General features: G+C 41.8%; 1 long non-coding RNA gene across 1 annotated transcript; it reads right to left on the reverse strand.

Annotated features, from left to right (window-relative positions):
- Nucleotides 1–16,220: 16,220 nt before the first annotated feature.
- On the reverse strand, nucleotides 16,221–17,808 carry LOC132639581 (uncharacterized). Its single transcript, XR_009582116.1, has 2 exons — nucleotides 17,756–17,808; nucleotides 16,221–16,524 (listed from the first exon to the last, which is right to left on the reverse strand). It is a non-coding gene; the product is annotated as an uncharacterized LOC132639581 (long non-coding RNA).
- Nucleotides 17,809–21,794: the final 3,986 nt, after the last annotated feature.

Below are 21,794 nucleotides of genomic sequence, written 5' to 3' on the forward strand. Positions count from 1 at the left end.
AACGTACAATATACGGGCTTGGAGATTAATTGAGGGTGCTAAACGTTTCTTGGAGATTAATTGAGGTTGGATTATCATCAAGTTAGAGTTCGGGAGAAAGATATTTTGAAGACGTTTTTCAGAACCAGATATGGTCATTTTGAGTTCCTCGTATTGTCTTTCAGATTGACTAATGCTCTAGCGATATTTATGGATTTGATGAACAATGTATTCAGACCTTTCCTCGATCTGTTCGTGATTGTATTTATCGATTATATTATGGTTTACTCCCGATCAGAAGCAAAGCATGAGGTCATTTGTGAGCAGTACTCAGGGTTCTTCAGGATGAGAAGTTTTATGCGAAATTCTCTAAGTGTAAGTTTTGGTTAAACTCTATGGCATTTCTGGGCCATATTGTATCAGATGAGGGCATCAGAGTTGACACTCAGAAAATTGAGGCCGTGAAGACTTGGCCTAGACCCATAACGCATACAGAGGTTCGTAGCTTTCTAGGTTTGGCAGGCTATCACAGAAGATTTGTAGAGGGCTTTTTTCTCTTTCATCCCCACTGACTTCCATGAACAAACTCCTGAGTCGAGTTGGCACCCACGCTAACCCCCCTGGTAGGCGAACCCTTCTCTTATTCAACATTCATTTTAAGCATATCAATAAGAAACATAAGTATAGAAGCAGTCTCAATATATATAAATATTATTAAGTGTGAAATAATACTACAAATGCCCTAAAATCTTGTCTAAGTACAGTACAAGAGCCACTAAATATACATAAGTTGGAAATGTGAAATAACAAAGTCTGAATACAGTCTCGGAACAAGAAAGATATCATAAATAAGAGTTTTCGAGTCCGCTGATGTTACAGCTCGAAAAAGTTCCCGTTGATGCACAGCGAATAAACTAATGAAGGGCACGAAGTGTGTGATGTTTCATTAAGTAAGAAATAACATTTGATGATCCTTGTTGAGATTTCAATGACATTCGAGGTAAGAGAAGAAAGTTGCCAAGAAAAGCAAGGTATACGTTATGTGTCGGATAACATTTATGAGTACCGAATTAATGATATCTTGAAGAAGAGTTATAATGTCCTATAAATTGTTAATGAGGTGTTAAACAAGTGTTAAGAAGGTTCCATAAGGATTGGAGATCAAACGAGTCGACGAGAAAGAGTTCGGAAAAGCTGGGCATTGTACGGCCTAACATACTAGCCGTATAAAACATACTAGCCGTATGTTAGGCCGTATGTCCTGTCCAGAATGGGACTTCCACTGGACCAAAGATACGGCCAGACATACGGTCCATATAAAGATACGGACCGTATGTTGGTCCGTAGATTTGAGTCAGGCCAGCTTCTAAAATTAATATAAGGGACCAACCTCATTCCATTTATTTCATTTTTCACCCAACACTTCAAGAACTCTCTAGAAAGCTCTCCACATCTCTTCCACAAGAACCCAAGAGAATTTTATGATCAACTTCATCCAACCAAGTGAACCAAGTGTAAGAAACTCATTGGATTTCATCCAAGTTAAGAAATTCCATGGGAAGTGAATTAGGGTTTTGGCTCAAGTGAAGTATTTCCACTCAAAGTTCATTCCTACACTATCCAAGGTAAGTTTTCGGATCATTCCATAAGATATTGAGAGGTTGAAAGACTTAGATTATGAAAGGAGTTAGAAAATGGGTTAGAAAGATGAGAATAATGAGATTTCGAGTAGTAGCTTGGAATGAGTCATGATTCTTGATATGTTGTGATTATGATTATGTTATAAATGATATTAAGGACATGGGATAAGCATTATATGTGAGTAAGTGTAAAGGTGAACTATGACCATGATTATGGAGGAATTGAAGTGAAATTTTGAAATGTGGATAATGTAGAGTGAATGAAGATTGTTGGTTATAATATTGTGAGTGTTATTATAGATGTTTGGGAGTTGATATATAATTTGGGGAATGTTGTATAAACAAAGGAAATACTGCCCAATTTTCTGTAGCTTTAGTTAAACATGTTTATGTGATCGATAAACTAATATTAATACGAACTCTCTTGAAGGTAGAAACGTGAGCATTGAAGGAGAACGATCAAGCGATAGAATAACTAAACGAAAAGGTATGTAAGGCTAGTCCTTTCCTTCTAAGGCATGACTCCTATGGCATGAATCTTTCTATTTTTCCATAACTTTCCTATGTAACGGAAATGATGAGTCTATGACTATAAAGAGCTATATAAGTATGAGATAAAGAAAAGAGATAAAATACGAGCATGATAACGTTGATGGTGAGTTTAAGTATAAATAATCCTAAAGTAAGATATGATGTTCCTGATGTTAATGATCCTAAGTATGGTTCCATTGATGTTGTTCCTTGTGTACACTCATCTTATAATGTTAGTCTCCTTCAAGGTGAGATATGATGCTTATGATCACTCCATAATGTAATTGGGGGTTCCCGACCTTACATCAGCCCGATATAGTATAGATGGTCTTTAAGCTCTAATGCATGTTCTATGACAAATGTATGATGATGATAGTTTATGATGAGTATATGATGATATGATTACACCGTGCCTAAATGGCCGGGTATGTCACTGCGAAGGCGGGCTGCATATGATTCCATTGTGCCTAATTGGCCGGGCATGTCACCGCTAAGGCGGGCTGCTTATGATTACATCGAGCCTAGAGGGCCGGGCATGACACCACTAGTGTGCGGTGTCACGACCCAACCCCATGGGCCATGACTAGTGCCCGAACTGGACACTCGTATACGGACCTGTTAAATATAGTCAAACTGAAACTAAGGACAATATGGAAACTTGAAAAAAAAAACGAAGGATTCACAACGCCACATATCATAAATCTGTCTCCTGAGGAGTCACGGCTAACCACAACATAACACAATACGCAAGCCGACGAGACTGCCACTATACACGGGAATATCTAAAGCAAACCATATAGACACAGCTGACCAAAACCTATATACAACCCACACATGTCTACAGACCTCTAAGAGTATAAAAGTGAAATATGACGGGACAGGGCCCCGCCGTACCCCTGGACATATATATAAGTCTATATCAAAAGATCTATACCAAAATAGTCTAGGCTCCGGAACAATGGAGCTCTCCAAACAGCTGAGCAGAAGTCCTAAGCTGGAGGATCACCAAACCGAGTGTCTGTACCTGCGGGCATGAAACGCAACCCCCCGAAGAAAGGGGGGTTAGTACGAGATATGTACTAAGTATATAAAGCGTGAAATACAATAAGAAAACCATAACTGAATAGAAGACTACAGGAGGAAAATATGATAATCAAAGATACCAGTGCACCTGTGCCTTACGAGATGAGAATCATGCATGTTTATATCATATACCATACCCGGCCCATTATGGGACTCGGTGAATAAAGTCATCATATACCATACTCGGCGCCATAATCACATAATCATCATCATCATCATATATATATATATATATATATGTATATATATCGTACCCGGCCCTCTAGCGAGGGACTCGGTGAACAATGTAGTGAAATTGTGCACGAAAACATACCGGCCCGGGACTCGGTGAAAGATATATTAACGGCATGCACGAGCAGAGTAGTGAGCAACCATATGAAAACTAAATCATCATCCGAGACTCAATAGAATAAGTAGAATAAACCAATACTTGAGTATCAAGGACAACTGTCATGTCAAGTATCCCTCGAATGTCACTATGGATTATATCAAATAGAACTTCAAGAATCATAGAGATGTATCAAGTCATAATGAAATAGGTTCGGGAAATCAAGAACATTAGCCATCCTAGTGTCTCTAAGAATAGGAGTTTCTTTGGAGCTTATACATTCGTCGTCTGTTTGTCTCACATAGATCATGCCAAAAAGAAAGAAGGGTTAGCTTTACATACCTTATACCAACTCTTTTCATAGGCTCACGAGCTTAATCTCCCTCCAAGTGGAATCTACAGCAGCAACAAACATGATACTAACGTTACGATAGCTCTTATCGACAGCTTATGGACGTTAAACACATTCTAAACAAACTTGAATAGCATCACCTCTATTTTGATTTACTTTCCCAAGCTTACTTTTAGACATATAAACATCTACGAGGCAGCCAACAATCTCAGTGAACAATAACAAGCTACAAGCTCATTAACTTAGGAAACAACAAGTCCCCATCTGCTTTCCTAATTACAATAACAAGTCCAATATATTAGTAACACATTTACATGATTCTACCCTTGATACATCACAAGAACTACAACCATATCAAATTTACCAATTATTTCCATAGAACACCATACACCCCACTTCAAAATAGTCCAACAAACAATAATAATACATATCCGGCTCCTGGCCGTCGATTCGTAAGTTCTCATCAAAGATATACATTGGATGCTGATTTGAGCTCGTAGAAGATTTTAGATGACGGATTGTACCATTGCTGGTCTCTATCAAACTTCCCGTTACTTTGCTTCATCACGAATTAAAAGTTGGTTCTCTTAAAATAGAAAAACGTTGCTACTATGCTGGAAAGAAACATTGTTGCTACCTTGTCTTAAGACAATTTTTGCTAAAGTAGAGAAGATCAAAATGGGAGTTGTTGCATACATTTCTTTGGTTAAAATCTGAAATAAGGAGGTCTAAGAATACAAGGCAACATGTGCACTTCCAATTTTATATGCCAAAAACGTCCAGCAAATTAAAGCAAAACCTTTAGATACACTCCCGCCACTTTACACGAGTAACTAGGTATTAATGCCTTTTAATACACATCTCCTAAATATGCCACAACAACATTATCATTTTATGTCATGCAAAAAGATTAACTTGCTGCCACTTGTCCATAAAATACATGGGCATATCCACATATTAATTACCCAACAACCCCAATTAATTTCTTAATCTCAATTCACTTAAATAATGATCATTTTAAGCACACTTCATATACTCGTTATCATAATCATGTGGTAGAACTCTAGTCCATAGCCTCTTTATACCTACACAAATATTATTCCCAATCACCGTCATCACACTTGCTAAGGCCTAAATTATTTTTGGACTTTATTCCTCATATACACCAAGTTCTTGATTTTCATGCTTCAATATGACTAAATTATCCAAGCTTGGGTAAATCTGCTCATGCTAGACGGTTCAATTTCCTAGTCCAAAAATATGGGGTATTATAGCTTGGACCGTATTTCATTCAAATAAATTTCAAATCTCGACGAAACTTATTTTCTTCGATTTGTTTAACTTCTAATATTTACAACACATCTGTACCATTACTCTAACCACCTATAAGCTTGGGGATAACCTCGTTTCCATTACTAACATCATTTAACTCGCACACTTTCCAACGCATGAGAATACGGGATGTAACATGCGGTGTATGATGATTACCCAGACGCGGGTTAACGACGAGGGTGTATGTGATATGATTAACGTGATATGATGATATATGTGATTTCATGATATATGTGATATGATTAAAATGCTCACACTCTTAAAAGTAAAGAAGGTTATATCTATTCTTCACCTTGTGTCTTATGATTTCTCTATTATGTTCATTTAATTCATGCCTTACATACTCAGTACAATGTTCGTACTGACGTCCTTTTTCTTTGGACGTTGTGTTCATGCCCACAGGTAGATAGGGAGGTGATCCAGACTCATAGGATCTATTAGAAGGCCTTGAGAGCACTCCATTGTTCCAGATGTGCCATTGATTTATTTGTTTGTGTATATATGTTTTGGGCACGACGGGGTCCTGTCCCGTCCATATGCCTCGTACTCTAGTAGAGGCTCGTAGATACACATGTGTGGGTAGTATGGTCTCACGGTTTCCCATAGTATATATGTATTATTTTGATAGCCGAAGGGCTTATGTATATAAAGGTAAAATATGTTTCAAATGAAAATGGTTTTCCTATGATTATTAGTATAAGAAATATGACTGTACGCAGAATGAGTAATAGAATGAGTGGTGCTCGGTGGTTAGCCCCGGGTACCCGTCATGGCCCTAGTCGGGTCATGACAAAAGTGGTATTAGAGCAGTTCAGTCATAGGAAATGTCTACGAGTCGTGTCTAGTAGAGTCTTGTTTATGGTGTGTTGCACGCCACACTAATAAACAGGAAGCTGCAGGGCATTTAGGGAAAATGACCATTCTTCTTCTTATCAGATCGTGCGATAGAGCCGTGTTATAAGATTTTTCCTCCTAATAGTGTGTTATGATTCCAGAGATGCCGCCAAAGAGGAAAGCTACAGCCGCCCAGAAGGGCAAGACTACGATAGAAAGGCGGGTAGAAGGGGAGCCGCCAAGGAATGTAGAAAAGGGCTAATCACATAATGAGGCTCCATCTAACACCTCTTCTATTCCGCCTATTATAGAAGAACAAGAGGGGGCTTCAGCTCCAGCTCCTATGCCTCCAGTTCCTTCCCCGGTTACATCGGGTCAACAAATGACCGAGGCTATCCATCTATTAACGTAGTTAGTTGCCGCCCAGGCACAGCAGCAGGGTACAGGTTCAAGTGACAGGGTAGTTGGTACTAGAGCCTGTGATTCCACGAGTTTGAATCCTCCGGAATTTTTCGGGTCAAAGTCGGATGAAGACCCGCAAGGTTTTATTGATGAAATGTTGAGAACATTGAAGATTATTCATGCCTCCAAAACTAAATCTGTGGAGTTGGCATCTTATAGACTCTAGGATGTGGCGATTTTATGGTATAGTAATTGGATATCCTCAAGGAAAGAGAATGCGCCTCCTCCGGTTTGGCAAGAATTTGTAAATGCCTTCATCCGTCACTATTTGCCACCCGAGGTCCGTCGAGCTAGAGCAAATAGATTCTTAAATTTGAAACAAGGAAATATGGGTGCTCGGGAGTATAGCCTTCAGTTTAATTCATTGGCTAGATATGCTCCGAATAAAGTGGCCGACATGGGAGATAGAGTGCACCGATTTGTGAGTGGCCTAGGGCCACATTTATTTAAAGATTGTTTAACGGCTTCATTGCAAGATGGATGGATATTTCCCGCATTCAGGACCATGCTTTCATGACCCAGCCCCGTGGGCCCTGACTGGTGCCCTTCTTGGACACCCAGACAGACAAACAAATCAAATCGTCATATTATAGATTATCTCAGATTTCATATTAATCATTTTTTAACGGATTTGAAGTCAACTATTATCTTAAGCGGTCGCGCAAGCAGAGATATCATATCAAAGTCAAAGGGGCGGCAGAATACACATCGCCGAATATAAGCACATATACAAATATATGGGCCACCATGGCCGTCATAACAGACAGGACCGCATTAAGACACAAATCATGAACAAAACGAGCACACATAGGACCCACGACCCACATATATGACTACTGGCCTCTACAAATCAAAACTAAACCATATGATGGGACAGGGCCCCGCCGTACCCCAAATAGCCAAATGTACAGAAGCATATACATAGCAAAAGACATATATACCAAAATGTGAGCTCCGGATCAAAGGGAGCACTCTGAAATAGCAGAATGTGGGGCCTACACTGGCGGATCACCGACGTCTGTACCTGCGGGCATGAAACGCAGCCCCCGAAGAAAGGGGGTCAGTACGAAAGATGTACTGAGTATGTAAAGCATAGAATACAAAAATCTAACCATAACTGAAGCATAAGGTACAAAAGGGGAAATGCTGAATGAGTATGTCAAAACCTGTACTGAGACCATATGTACATAATGCAAATAAAAGAAATCATGCATAAGGCTCAGGAACGTGGTCAACACTCCGACGCTGGTGCCACACACAGCATACTCCAGAAGGTTTCAAATCTCCGTACAAATCCCGAACATAACATATCATCACAACATATCATATCATCAAAACGTATCATAAGCCATATCACAGCATAACTCCATAAACGGTACCCGACCCTATGGCGAGGTCTCGGGAACCGTAACACATCATACTGCCGAATGTATCATAATACGCACGATCACAAAGCCGGCCCGGGAACCAGCGATCGATATCATAGTAGTAGGCATGAGCAGAGTAGTGCGGAAACTAATGCAATTTACATATCAAAACATTTATGAAACTTGATATAAGCATATGACAACCCGTTGGGTAAACTAGTTTGAACAACTGGTCAATACGGAGTTTATCTCACAAAAATACTTCTGAAATCGTATTTATAGTTTAAAATATAAATCAGAATATCATGGAGCAATCAAAACACTATTCTATAATAGCCAAAAGCATAAGCAAAAGTCTCTTTCCGATATCATACAAAGATAAGTCTATTAGGGCAAACGAAGGATTCTCAGTGTTAGTGGGCCCACCTCGGGTCAAGTCGAGGTGGCGTACGAAATTTTCAAACATTAGACCTTATGGAGTCACTCACGAAAGTCTCAAGGGGATTCAGTTACGTTTATGATAATTATAGATGTTTGAACATTTCTTTCCAACAAAGTAAAAGGTTCTAATTCAATTTTGCTGAATGAAATGGTACCAAAAGTAAACTCGGATCTCTATGAACAGAATAATCCCCGAGGCTCAAATCCAAACCTAGTACACCTAGGACATGCCAAAAGAAGGAAAGGGGTAGCTTTACATACCTTAATTGCGTCTTACGCTCGCCCAAACTCAATTCCCGTTTTGTCCAAAATCTACAATTGGTCATAGTTGCCGAATATAAGTTATATGCTTTTAGGATTTCAATCTTAAATTCATATTGTCTACCGAAATTTGCAGCATTTCCCCTATAAACTCAACATCCCCGAGAATCATCTCGGTCCAATGTATCAACAACAAAAACCCAACAATACCAACAACATCAGCAATCATCACAAAACGCACTATAACATAAATAGTCCTCTTTTCTACATAAGGCGACAACTTCCGTTCCAATTTCACAATATCAAGCTAACATCAACATTTTTATATTGATTTACTAATTCAAGGTTATTCAAACATAATTCAATAACATTTCAAGCAATACTCATGGATTTAAGTATTCCCGCCAATTCTATATTCCCGCCGAAACTTCTACAAATGCGACGAAACAACAAGGTCACATTGTCTTCTTCCAATTTCATTAACAACAACCATAATCCACATTTTAGAATTCTACTTCCATAGTTACATAAAACTATATATTAAAAACACATAATTTCCCATAACAACGCATAACCAATTTCAATGCCGACTTAGCTCATTAAACCTTTATTTACGTCATGAATGTCACAACGACACAACTAACAAACTAAATGGAATTTAATTCACCTTCCTTTTACTACCCTATGGCTCACGGCCACACACCACTTCACACACACACACGACTATGCACACACACATCACAACTCCATAATTCTCATCTAATTCCAATCCTTACAACATATATACTTATTCCATAACATAAAAGAATAGATTTCTTACCTCTTTCTTCAAACTTCAACTTGCCGCAAACGTTGTTCTCTCGCTTAACTAATTATACCGCGTTGGAGAGCCTCCTGAGCTTAACAAGAATTAAAGAAGAATAAGATTTTAGAATCAAAGTTGATGGAGTTGGATTTTTTTTTCTTTTTTTTTTGTGGTTCGGCTGAAAGGCCCTTCAACTCTTGCTCTCTCCTTGTTTTGTGTTGTATCATGAATGTTCTATGGATAATGACTTATATAATAATCCTCCTAATTAATTAGCACATGGAATAATTTCCATGGACTTGGGCTTGGCCATATGGCCGGCCACCCCAAGCAATTGGGCCTTAATGTTTCCTTTATTTTTTTAAGCCCAATTCATTAGAAATATTATTTTTAAATTCCCGAAACTAATTTCCAAAATTCCAATTTTACCCTTGGCCTTCCTCCGTAATTCCGCATCAATATTTTTCATGAATAACACACATATATGAAATAAAATCAAATATGGCCCTCATTTCCTACAAAGCAAGATTATTCCAAATTTTTCCAAATACGCCAAAAACACGGGATATAACATTCTTCCCCCCTTTAGAACATTCGTCCTCGAATGTTAAATTAGCCTTATAAGGTCTCACAAGCATTTGGGGCAGTTTCTCTATATGGGTGGCACACATGAAGTATTTACTGATTAATGTAATCGATTACAAAATTTAAATTACCTGGAGGTACCGGAAACAGGTGAGGATATTTCTTCTTCATTTCGTCCTCCGCTTCCCAGGTCGTTTCTTCTTTATTATTGTTTCGCCATAAGACCTTAACAGAGGATATTTCCATGGTACGTAGCCTCCTTACCTGACGATCCAGAATAGCTACAGGTTGCTCTTCATAAGACAGGTCCTCCGTCACCTGAATATCATCTACTGGGAATATTCTGGAAGGATCACCAACACATTTTCGGAGCATGGATACATGAAATACCGGGTGTACTGCCTCCAAATCGGATGGTAAGTCTAGCTCATAGGCGACCTCGCCTATCTTCCGAATAATATGATATGGCCCGATATATCGCAGACTAAGCTTACCCTTTTTACCGAATCTCATTACACCCTTCATGGGCGACACCTTCAAAAATACCCAGTCGCCAATCTGGAACTCTAACTGTCGACGTCGTTTTTCGGCATATGATTTCTGTCGACTCTGGGCAGCCAATAATCATTCTCAAATAAGTTTCACCTTATCAACTGCTTCCTGGATCACATCTGGCCCAATTAATTTAGTCTCGCCCACGTCGAACCAACCAATCGAAGATCTGCATTTTCTGCCATATAGGGCTTCATAAGGCGCCATCTGAATGCTGGAATAATAGATGTTGTTATAAGCAAATTCAATAAGCGGCAAATGGTCATCCCAGCTACCTCTGAAATCAATAACACAGGCCCGCAACATATCTTCTAACGTCTGAATAGTGCGCTCGGCCTGTCCATCGGACTGAGGATGAAATGCTGTGCTAAGACTCACCTGAGTCCCCAATCCTTCTTGGAACGACCTCCACAAGTTAGCCGTAAACTGGGCACCTCTGTCGGTTATAATAGATACAGGAACTCCGTGAAGTCTTACTATTTCTTTAATATACAATCTAGCATAGTCCTCAGCCGAATAAGTAGTCCGGAACGGAAGAAAATGGGCTGATTTCGTCAATCTATCCACAATAACCCAAATAGAATTGTACCTGCGTGGAGTGCGCGGCAAACCTACAATGAAATCCATATTAATTATTTCCCATTTCCACGCTGGAATTTCCATTTCCTGTAGTAACCCTCCGGGCTTTTGATGCTCAATCTTAACTTGCTGACAATTTGGGCATTGACCAACGAACTCTGCAATGTCTCCTTTCATACCATCCCACCAGTACAAACACCTGAGATCATGATACATTTTTGTGGAACCAGGATGGATAGAATACCGAGCATTATGTGCTTCACCCATAATTTGCCGCCGCAACCCTGCAACGTCACGTACGCATAATCTGCCTCCATATAACAATACCCCCTCAGGCGAGATTTCGAACTGAGTCTTTTCTTTATTAAGGGCCATATTTCTATACTGTACCAGAACAGGATCTTCGAACTGGAGCTGTTTTACCTCTTCCATAATTGATGATTCAGCAACTTCTCGAACAGAAACCCCAGTATCTCCAGAATCTGCCAAACGGACTCCGAGGTTGGCTAACTGATGAATCTCACGAACCAATTCTGTCTTGCCAGGTTGTACATCAATCAAACTGCCCATGGACTTGCGGCTAAGTGCATCAGCTACCACATTGGCTTTCCCAGGATGATACAAAATATCGACGTCATAATCTTTCAATAATTCAAGCCATTTTCTCTGCCGCAAATTTAATTCCTTCTGGCTAAAAATATACTGGAGACTCTTATGGTCCATATAAATATCAACGTGGACCCCATATAAGTAATGCCGCCAAATCTTCAAAGGGTGAATCACAGCGGCTAATTCCAGATCATGAGTGGGATAATTCTTCTCGTGCGGTCTGAGCTGCCGGGAAGCATAGGCTATGACTCGACCGTGATGCATCAACACACAACCTATCCCAATACCGGAGGCATCACAATAAACAACGTACCCGTCTGACCCCTCTAGAAGAGCTAAAACTGGAGCTGTAATTAATTTTTCCTTCAGCATCTGGAAGCTGTGCTCCCAGGCGTCAGTACACTGAAATTTTGCTGCTTTCTGAGTGAGCTTTGTTAATGGTGCCACGATAGAAGCAAAATTCTCCACAAACCTTCTGTAATAACCGGCCAACCCCAGAAAACTACGTACCTCTGTCGGTGTAGTAGGCCTGGGCCAATTCTGTACAGCTTCAATCTTCTGTGTATCGACCCGAATACCATCTGCTCCGACGATATGCCCCAAGAATGCCACAGAAGTTAACCAGAATTCACATTTGGAGAATTTAGCATATAATTTTTGTTGCCGAAGGGTGCCAAGTACTGATCTCAGATGATCTGAATGCTCCTCTGCTGATCGTGAATAAACCAAAATATCATCGATAAATACAATCATGAACATATCAAGGAACGACCGGAATACCCGATTCATCAAATCCGTGAATACCGCTAGAGAATTAGTCAGCCCAAAAGACATCACTCTGAATTCATAATGCCTGTACCGGGTCCTGAAAGCATTCTTCAGAATATCTTCCTCTCGTACCGTACCTGATGGTAGCCCGAACGCAAATCTATCTTCGAAAAATATTTAGCACCCTGCAACTGATCAAATAAATCATCAATCCGGGGGAGGGGATATTTATTCTTTATAGTTACCTTATTTAATTGCCGATAATCAATACACATTCGCAGTGACCCCTCTTTCTTTCTGACAAATAATACCGGCGCTCCCCAGGGCGATGTACTGGGTCTGATGAAGCCTTTGTCTAATAGATCTTTCAGCTGTTCTTTTAATTCTTTTAGCTCTGCCGGTGCTATTCTGTAGGGAGGAATAGATATGGGCTGTGTATCTGGCAACAAATCTATAGTGAAGTCTATCTCCCGTTCAGGCTGAAGGCCTGGAAGCTCATCTGGGAATACATCTGAGAATTCATTAACAAACGGAACTGACTGAAGAGTAGGTGTCTCGGCCTTAGTATCGTGCACACGGACCAAATGATAGATATAACCTTTCTGAATCATCTTCTTGGCCTTGAGGTACGAAATAAACTTACCCCTCGGCGATGCTGTACTCCCGGACCACTCTATAACTGGTTCCCCTGGGAACTGGAAACAAACTACCTTTTTCTGGCAGTCAACATTAGCATAGCAGCAAGCTAACCAATCCATGCCCATAATAAAATCAAATTCCAGCATATCCAATTCTATCAAATCAGCTTTAGTACAACGGTCATATATAATCACGGAACAATCTTTATATACCTGCCTCGCTATAATAAAATCCCCGACCGGTGTAGCTACTTCAAATGGCTCTATAGGTTCAGGTGTTATTCCAATTTTACTAGCAACGAGCGGGGAGATATATGATAAAGTAGAACCAGGATCAATCAATGCATATACAGATCGGGAGAAAACCAGTAATGTACCTGTGACAACATTTGGCGAAGCCTCCTGGTCCTGGCGGCTAGCCAATGCATATATGTGGTTCGAAGGACCGCTAGAATCTGAAACACCGCCACGACCTCGACCGCGGCCCGCCGGTGCCGATAAACCCCGCCCTACAGGGCGCATAGCTGAGGGAGTAGAAGATGAACCAGCGGCTGATCCCGTCGGCTGAACTGTACTACCAGAACCACTCGCCATCGGACAATCTCGCATAAATGGCCCTGACGGCCGCAGGAAAAGCAAGCCCCTGTAGCTCAGTAGCACTCCCCTGGGTCCGATTTCCCACAATAAGAACAACGGGGCCTGGGTGGTCTGGACTGGCTGGAACCCCTGGTCATCTGCGAACCTGATGCTCTGGAACTCTTGCCGGCCCCAGATGGTCCTGCACTATCAAATCGTCTACCGGCGGACTGTGTACCCCGGCCTGACGGAGAAGGATATCTGCCTGACTGCTGTGAGTGAGGCTTGGGCGGCCTCCTATCCCGAATACCCTGCTGATCTAGCCCGCTTGGGCGGCCTCCTATCCCGATCTCTGCCCGACCGGTCCTCTCTGTGCCGGTCCTCCATACCTTGGGCACAAGCCTGTAATCGGGCGATGTCCATATCAGTCTGCGATGCCATCGCCATACAACTGTCAACCAGGTAGCGGTCCAACCCTATCACGTACCGGTGCATCCGGTCAGCCATATCCGCTACTATAGCAGGTGCATATCGAGCCAAGGAATCAAACTCCAAATTATACTCACGAACACTCCGACCTCTCTGCCGCAGCTGCAAAAATCTGTCAACCCTCGCCCTCCGCAACTCCGGGGGCAAAAAGTAGCGGAGAAAAGCGGCCACAAACTCGTCCCATGTAGCTGGGGGAGCACCCTCACCTCTGGACAGCTCCCAAGACTCATACCAATTAGCTGCAACATCTCGTAATCTGTGTGAGGCTAACTCAACGGACTCGGTCTCTGAAGCTCTGACCAGTCCCAATGAGCGCCTCATCCCCCGAATGAAGTCGTGAGGGTCATCCTCGTGCTTAGACCCAAAAAACTCTGGGGGACTACATGTCAGAAATCATGAACCCTCAGGCTATCACGCCTGTCATCATCATCATCACCTCTCAGCCCGCGTCTGCGAGCCTGTACCGCCACCAAAGTCATCAACAACTGTACGACCTCCCTTAACGTCCTATCCTCCGCCCCTGGCTGAGGAGCTGGAGGCTCGGGCGCTGGAGCGTCTGGAGCTAATGATTGACCTGCTCCAGGATCCTCCGGTGGTGTAGCAGAACCCTCCGACTGGGGCACAACATCGGGCAAATCCTGAGCACGAGCCCGGGTAACTCTCTGCACCTGACTAGTCTCTCCTACCACCGCCTTGCCCTTCTGGGCAGCCGCCGCCTTATTCGGAGGCATCACTGAAAAACACAACAACCGATCAGAACAGAGTCATCCTAATAGCACAGCTCTATCGCACGATCTAAGATTCAAAGAAAGGTAACACCCTAAATGTCCTGTAGCCTCCTGTTTATAGATGTGGTGCACAACACACCGATAAACAAGACTGTACGAGACACGGCCTGTAGACATTCCGAGGACAAACCGCTCTGATACCACTTTTGTCACGACCCAGCCCCGTGGGCCGTGACTGGTGCCCTACTTGGACACCCAGACAGACAAACAAATCAAATCGTCATATTATAGATTATCTCAGATTTCATATTAATCATTTTTTAACGGATTTGAAGTCAACTATTATCTTAAGCGGTCGCGCAAGCAGAGATATCATATCAAAGTCAAAGGGGCGGCGGAATACACATCGCCGAATATAAGCACATATACAAATATATGGGTCACCATGGCCGTCATAACAGACAGGACCGCATTAAGACACAAATCATGAACAAAACGAGCACACATAGGACCCACGACCCACATATATGACTACAAGCCTCTACAAATCAAAACGAAAACATACGATGGGACAGGGCCCCGCCGTACCCCAAATAGTCAAATGTACAGAAGCATATACATAGCAAAAGACATATATACCAAAATGTGGGCTCCGGATCAAAGGGAGCACTCTGAAATAGCAGAATGTGGGGCCTACACAGGCGGATCACCGACGTCTGTACCTGCGGGCATGAAACGCAGCCCCCGAAGAAAGGGGGTCAGTACGAAAGATGTACTGAGTATGTAAAGCATAGAATACAAAAATCCAACCATAACTGAAGCATAAGGTACAGAAGGGGAAATGCTGAATCAGTATGTCAAAACCTGTACTGAGACCATATGTACATAATGCAAATAAAAGAAATCATGCATAAGGCTCAGGAACGTGGTCACCACTTCGACGCTGGTGCCACACACAGCATACTCCAGAAGGTTTCAAATCTCCGTACAAACCCCGAACATAACATATCATCACAACATATCATATCATCAAAACGTATCATAAGCCATATCACAGCATAACTCCATAAACGGTACCCGACCCTATGGCAAGGTCTCGGGAACCGTAACACATCATACGCACGATCACAAAGCCGGTCCGGGAACCGGTGATCGATATCATAGTAGTAGGCACGAGCAGAGTTGTCACGACCCAACCCTATTGGCCGTGACTCGTGTCCGAGCAGGACACCTTACGTACCCAGTAACCCCAAACCAACATATAAATTAGATACATAAATATATAAAGCCAAACGGAGTCACAAGCTATCGTACATAAGCAGATGTAGCGCACAGAAGCCGATAAGGCCATCACAGAATACGTATTTCCCAGAACATATACACAACCCACATATGTGTCTACAGACCTCTACGAACAGTAATAACAGAAACATAAGATGGGACAGGGCCCCGTCGTACCCCTGAATAGCGTACATATATACAATAGTAGAATACTATACCAAAATATAGGCTCCGGATAAAAGAGCGCTCCAAAATAGCAGAACAAAGTCCTAAGCGGGCGGATCAGCAAACCTGTCGTCTGTACCTGCGCGGTATGATAACGCAGCCCCCGAAGAAAGGGGTCAGTACTGAATATGTACTGAGTTTGTAAAGCATGAAGTACAGTAGACGAAATCATAACCGGAACAGAAAATACAGAAAATGAATGCAAAGTCCAGGATATCAAAATGTATACTTACAAAACGTAAATAATGCATGCAGAAACATATGCCAAATCCGGCCCCAAAACGGGACTCGGTGAACAGAACGTGGCGCCACCCCGTCACTGGCGCCACAACACATCATACTTCAGAGTAGGGAATAGCTCCATAACATATCATAACATATCAGATGGCCACATCATATCATATCATATCATATCATATCATATCAGAACATAGGTGTACATGGCACATCATACTCCGGACCCATGTACATGTCATACCTGCCCCCTCACATCGAGGCACGACGAACAACGCAGTGGAATACGCTTGATAACAAATCCTGGCCCGGGCTCAGTGAAGGAAGCATTGAGGCATCCACGAGTGGAGTAGTGAGCAACTTTTGCATCATAAAATATTTACAAAGACTCGACAGAATAATCCGAATGACAGGTCATTTAAGAAAGAAATCAGACGATAGTCATAGCACGTACCTTTCGGATGTCGCGGGGGATTATATCGAATTAAAACTTTTGGGATTGTTTGAACATATCAAAATATAACATTTACAGAATCTCGATAGCATAACTCAGATGGCAAATCATATAAAAGAGATTGAACGGTAATCATAGCGTATGCCTTTCGGATGTCACGATGGTTTATATCAAAATAAGCTTTCTGAAATCGTTTTCATGTTTCAAAATGCATTATGGAAGTCAACGAAATAATTCAAACAAACGTCATATGGTAGTTAGGAGAGTAGCCAAGAGTTTCCTTTGAATTCTACTTCAGAACAAGTCAAACGGAACAAATCAGAAAAATCCGGGAGTAGTGGGCCCACCTCGGGTCAAACGAGGTGGCGGACACAAAGTATGTGTAATAAAATTTATGGAGTCTCTTATGAGGGTTTTAAGGTAATCAGATTTTATTTACACAGGTTCTAAGTATTTAAACAACTTTCCTAACCATTTGCAACATAATTAGTTCAATTCCACTGAATGGAAAAGGGGCAAATTTATACGCGGATTCCGAAGAGTAGAGTAGTCCCCGAGGTCCAACTTCAAACCTAATACATCTAGGACATGCCAAGAGAAGGAAAGGGTGAGCTTTACATACCTTTCTTTCCTTTTACGCTCGCCAAACCTCAACTCCCGTTTCGTCCGAAACCTATAAATGGTCACATTTACCAAATGTTACTATAAGGCTTTTGGCACCCAATCCTGAATTAGTACTTGTCTACCGAAATTTCGGCAGCACCTCCCCTATAAATACGACACCCCGAGAATTCAACTCGGCCAAAATAATTCAACAACAACCCAACAACAACAACAATCACTACAAATCACAATATGCCACAACTAGTCTTCTTTCCAACATAATGCAATAGCTTTCATTCCGACTTCACATTTTCAAATCAATACCAACATGCTCATATGCATTACTAATCAAGATCATTACAATATGATTCGGAAGCATTTCATATCATTTCTACAATTTAGTCACAAGATATACAAAATATACAAACTTTCCACCAAAGGCATAATTCATCCAAAACTTCTAATCTTTAACATACTAATTCATAACATGTTTCCATCTTCTAATTTCATCAACAATCGTCACAATTGCACTTTAACAACCTCATTTCCTCAATTACATAATTTATAATAGAATCACATACTTTCCGACAACAACTCAACAACAAATTTTTCATGCTACTTGAACTAGAACTCTTCCATTTGCATCACAAGGTCACAACAACACAACTAACATACCAAATAAAATCGCCTCATCTCCCCTTCACCATATAGCACCCCACGGCCTCAACACACACACACACACACAAGGCTTGCACACCACACACAACACTTCTAAAATTTTCACTAAATTCTAATCATCATAACAATATAAGTTTTCCATAAAAAGAATGCAATTCTTACCTTCCTCCAATTTCTTCACTTGGCTAAAACTTCCAACTTGCAAGAATATGAATTTTTCTTGTTCCAATGAGCACTCCAACTTGCTAAGGACCATTAAATTGGTAGAAAATGAATTTTGAAGGGATTTGTTTTTTCCTTGGTCTTGAGCTTGGCCGAAAATGGCCTAGAGCTTTCTCTTTTTTTTTTTCCAAGTCTTGAAATGTCTAGAATGTTATGGGGACAATTAGAAGACTTGGTCTTCTTTTAATATTGTTCATTAACCTTTTATGTGGGCTTAAGCCCACACCAATTTGGATGGCCAACTTGGCCCAAACTCAAGTCCACCCATTTCTTTTGTTTTTTCTACAATTCATGAACAAAATTATTTTTCCAATTTCCATATTTGCCTTTCGTCTTCCCCCATATTTTTGCGTCCATAATTCTTACAAACATCTTGTGTACTAATCAAGGTTGAAGTGTATGCTTGCACCTAACCTCCCGCAATTTGTCTTGAATTATCCGAATGCACAAAAATGCGGGATATAACATCCTCCCCCCCTTTAGAACATTCGTCCTCGAATGTTGAATCGGCCTCATGGTGTAATATAGTACTTCGGGGAGGGCTCCCAAATCATCTTTCCTTTATTACTTTTTTTTTTTGTTCTAGACTGTCACACCCTAATTCTTCTGCCCTTCAAATTTTTCTACGCCAATAGTCGGTTCCTTAGATGCTTTGCCTGATCTTATTCCTCCCTTTTCACTCCTTTCGACACTTTGGATCTCCTTGCCTTTCGTTCACTTACCCGCTCACTTTCTTTCCCAAATACCGTCGTGCTGGAATTTTCCTACCTTAACTTTTAGTGAACTCAGTGTTTGTTTACCTCATAATGTCTATACCCTATCTTTCGATCAATACGGTCGCCAATGGAAGGTCGTACGTATGTATACACACATTTACTACTACTTCGCTTACAAACATCTTTAACCACTATTCAAATTTACCCTAATTCCCGACCTGTGTTGCGCTTTCTTCTCTTTCACATATCTAGTCCGTCTCAGCCTACGCAGCTTCTCTAAGTGTTTCTAGCCACTCCACACGTTCTCTTTTCCTTTAGGTTACCCCAAATTTCCATTTATATCTTATACTTACACTTGTGAAAATTTTTGTATCCTTCCCAGGGGGTCACCCATCCCAGAATTGCTCTGGCCCCAGCACGCCTAACCTCGAAACTTTCATGCATTTTGATGCGTTAATGCTAACATAATTGCGTCGACTGCCCCACACGACCTTTGTCATGTGATTTAGGGCAGATCGGGGTCTTAGTAAATTTTCGAAAAGTTCCCGTAACGGGCCCACTCCGGTTTAAACCATACAATTACCATATTGCCCTTCTGAATCTTCAATATTCACTTTCATCTGGGGTCTCTAGATTCACACTGGTGGCGGGGACATCTCAGTCGCCCTTTCTTTTAACCACTGGGTCTTTAATCCTTTTAAAATTGTTCCATTGCCGTCACTGAATAATATTCTACAGAAATCATACACACATAGGAAATTCTAGGAAACTCATATACTTATAAATGATCAATCTCGGGCCTGACCTGGGGAGCTGCCATGGGAAATGTGTCCATCATCATCGTCTGTCTGCCCCCCACTCGTCTGGCTCCCGCTATTACCTGCATCCGAATCGGAGGAGTATAGGTAGCCCGGCAACTCCTGGTTCGCTGATGGCCAGGACAAAGGACTGGAGTAGGGCGTAACACTCTCCGGGGAGGCTTATCTAACATAGTGCTCCACCAAAGTAGCTGCTGGCATCTCCCCGGAAACCTCCTCCTCCGGCGTCCCAGAGGAATGCTCTAGTGGATCTGTATCGTGGCTATCCTCCTCCCTGGGGGTAAGAAAGTCTGGAGGTATCGTCGCCGGATCCTCCGAAGGGTCAGTATCATAACTATCTTCTCTGAGATCCTCTGCTCTGGGGATCAGAAACTCTGGAGGAATTGTCTCTGGATCCTCCGAAGGGTCTGTCTCAATCGAGTAGCTGGGGCTCTACTTACTCGGTCCTGGTGATATCCTGGGGGCCTTCTTAGCACCCCTATCCCCATCGTCAGGAGCTATCCTTTTCATTCTTTGTCAATCTACAGTCACATGCAAAAAGAGGATCAGAAACAATTTCCCAAATGCTGACACTGTTGCTCGTTGGAGCCTCGCTGTAGATACAGCAATTCGTAGGAAGAGAAACATCCTAACCATACAGCTCTATCGCACGATCCAAGATTCAAAGAAAGGGTAACATCCTAAATGTCCTGTAGCCTCCTGTTTATAGATGTGGTGCACAACACACCGATATACAAGACTCTACTAGACACGGCCTGTAGACATTCCGAGGACAAACAGCTCTGATACCACTTCTGTCACGACCCAACCCTGTAGGCCGCGACTCGTGTCCGAGCAGGACATCTTACGTACCCAGTAACCCCAAACCAACATATAAATTAGATACATAAATATATAAAGCCAAACGGAGTCACAAGCTATCGTACATAAGCAGATGTAGCGCACAGAAGTCGATAAGGCCATCACAAAATACGTATTTCCCAGAACATATACAAAACCCACATATGTGTCTACAGACCTCTACGAACAGTAATAACAGAAACATAAGACGAGACAGGGCCCCGTCGTACCCCTGAATAGCGTACATATATACAATAGCATAATACTATACCAAAATATAGGCTCCGGATAAAAGAGCGCTCCAAAATAGCAGAACAAAGTCCTAAGCGGGCGGATCAGCAAACCTGTCGTCTGTACCTGCGCGGCATGAAAACGCAGCCCCCGAAGAAAGGGGGTCAGTATGGAATATGTACTGAGTTTGTAAAGCATGAAGTACAGTAGACGAAATCATAACCGGAACAGAAAATATAGAAAATGAGTGCAAAGTCCAGGATATCAAAATGTATACTTACAAAACGTAAATAATGCATGCAGAAACATATGCCAAATCCGGGACTCGGTGAACAGAACGTGGCGCCACCCCGTCACTGGCGCCACAACACATCATACTTCAGAGTAGGGAATAGCTCCGTAACATATCATAACATATCAGATGGCCACATCATATTATATCATATCATATTAGAACATAGGTGTACATGGAAAATCATACTCCGGACCCATGTACATGTCATACCTGCCCCCTCACATCGAGGCACGGCGAACAATGCAGTGGAATACGCTT

This window comes from Lycium barbarum, chromosome 1 (genome assembly GCF_019175385.1).
Source record: "Lycium barbarum isolate Lr01 chromosome 1, ASM1917538v2, whole genome shotgun sequence".
NCBI classification, from domain to species: Eukaryota; Viridiplantae; Streptophyta; class Magnoliopsida; order Solanales; family Solanaceae; genus Lycium; species Lycium barbarum.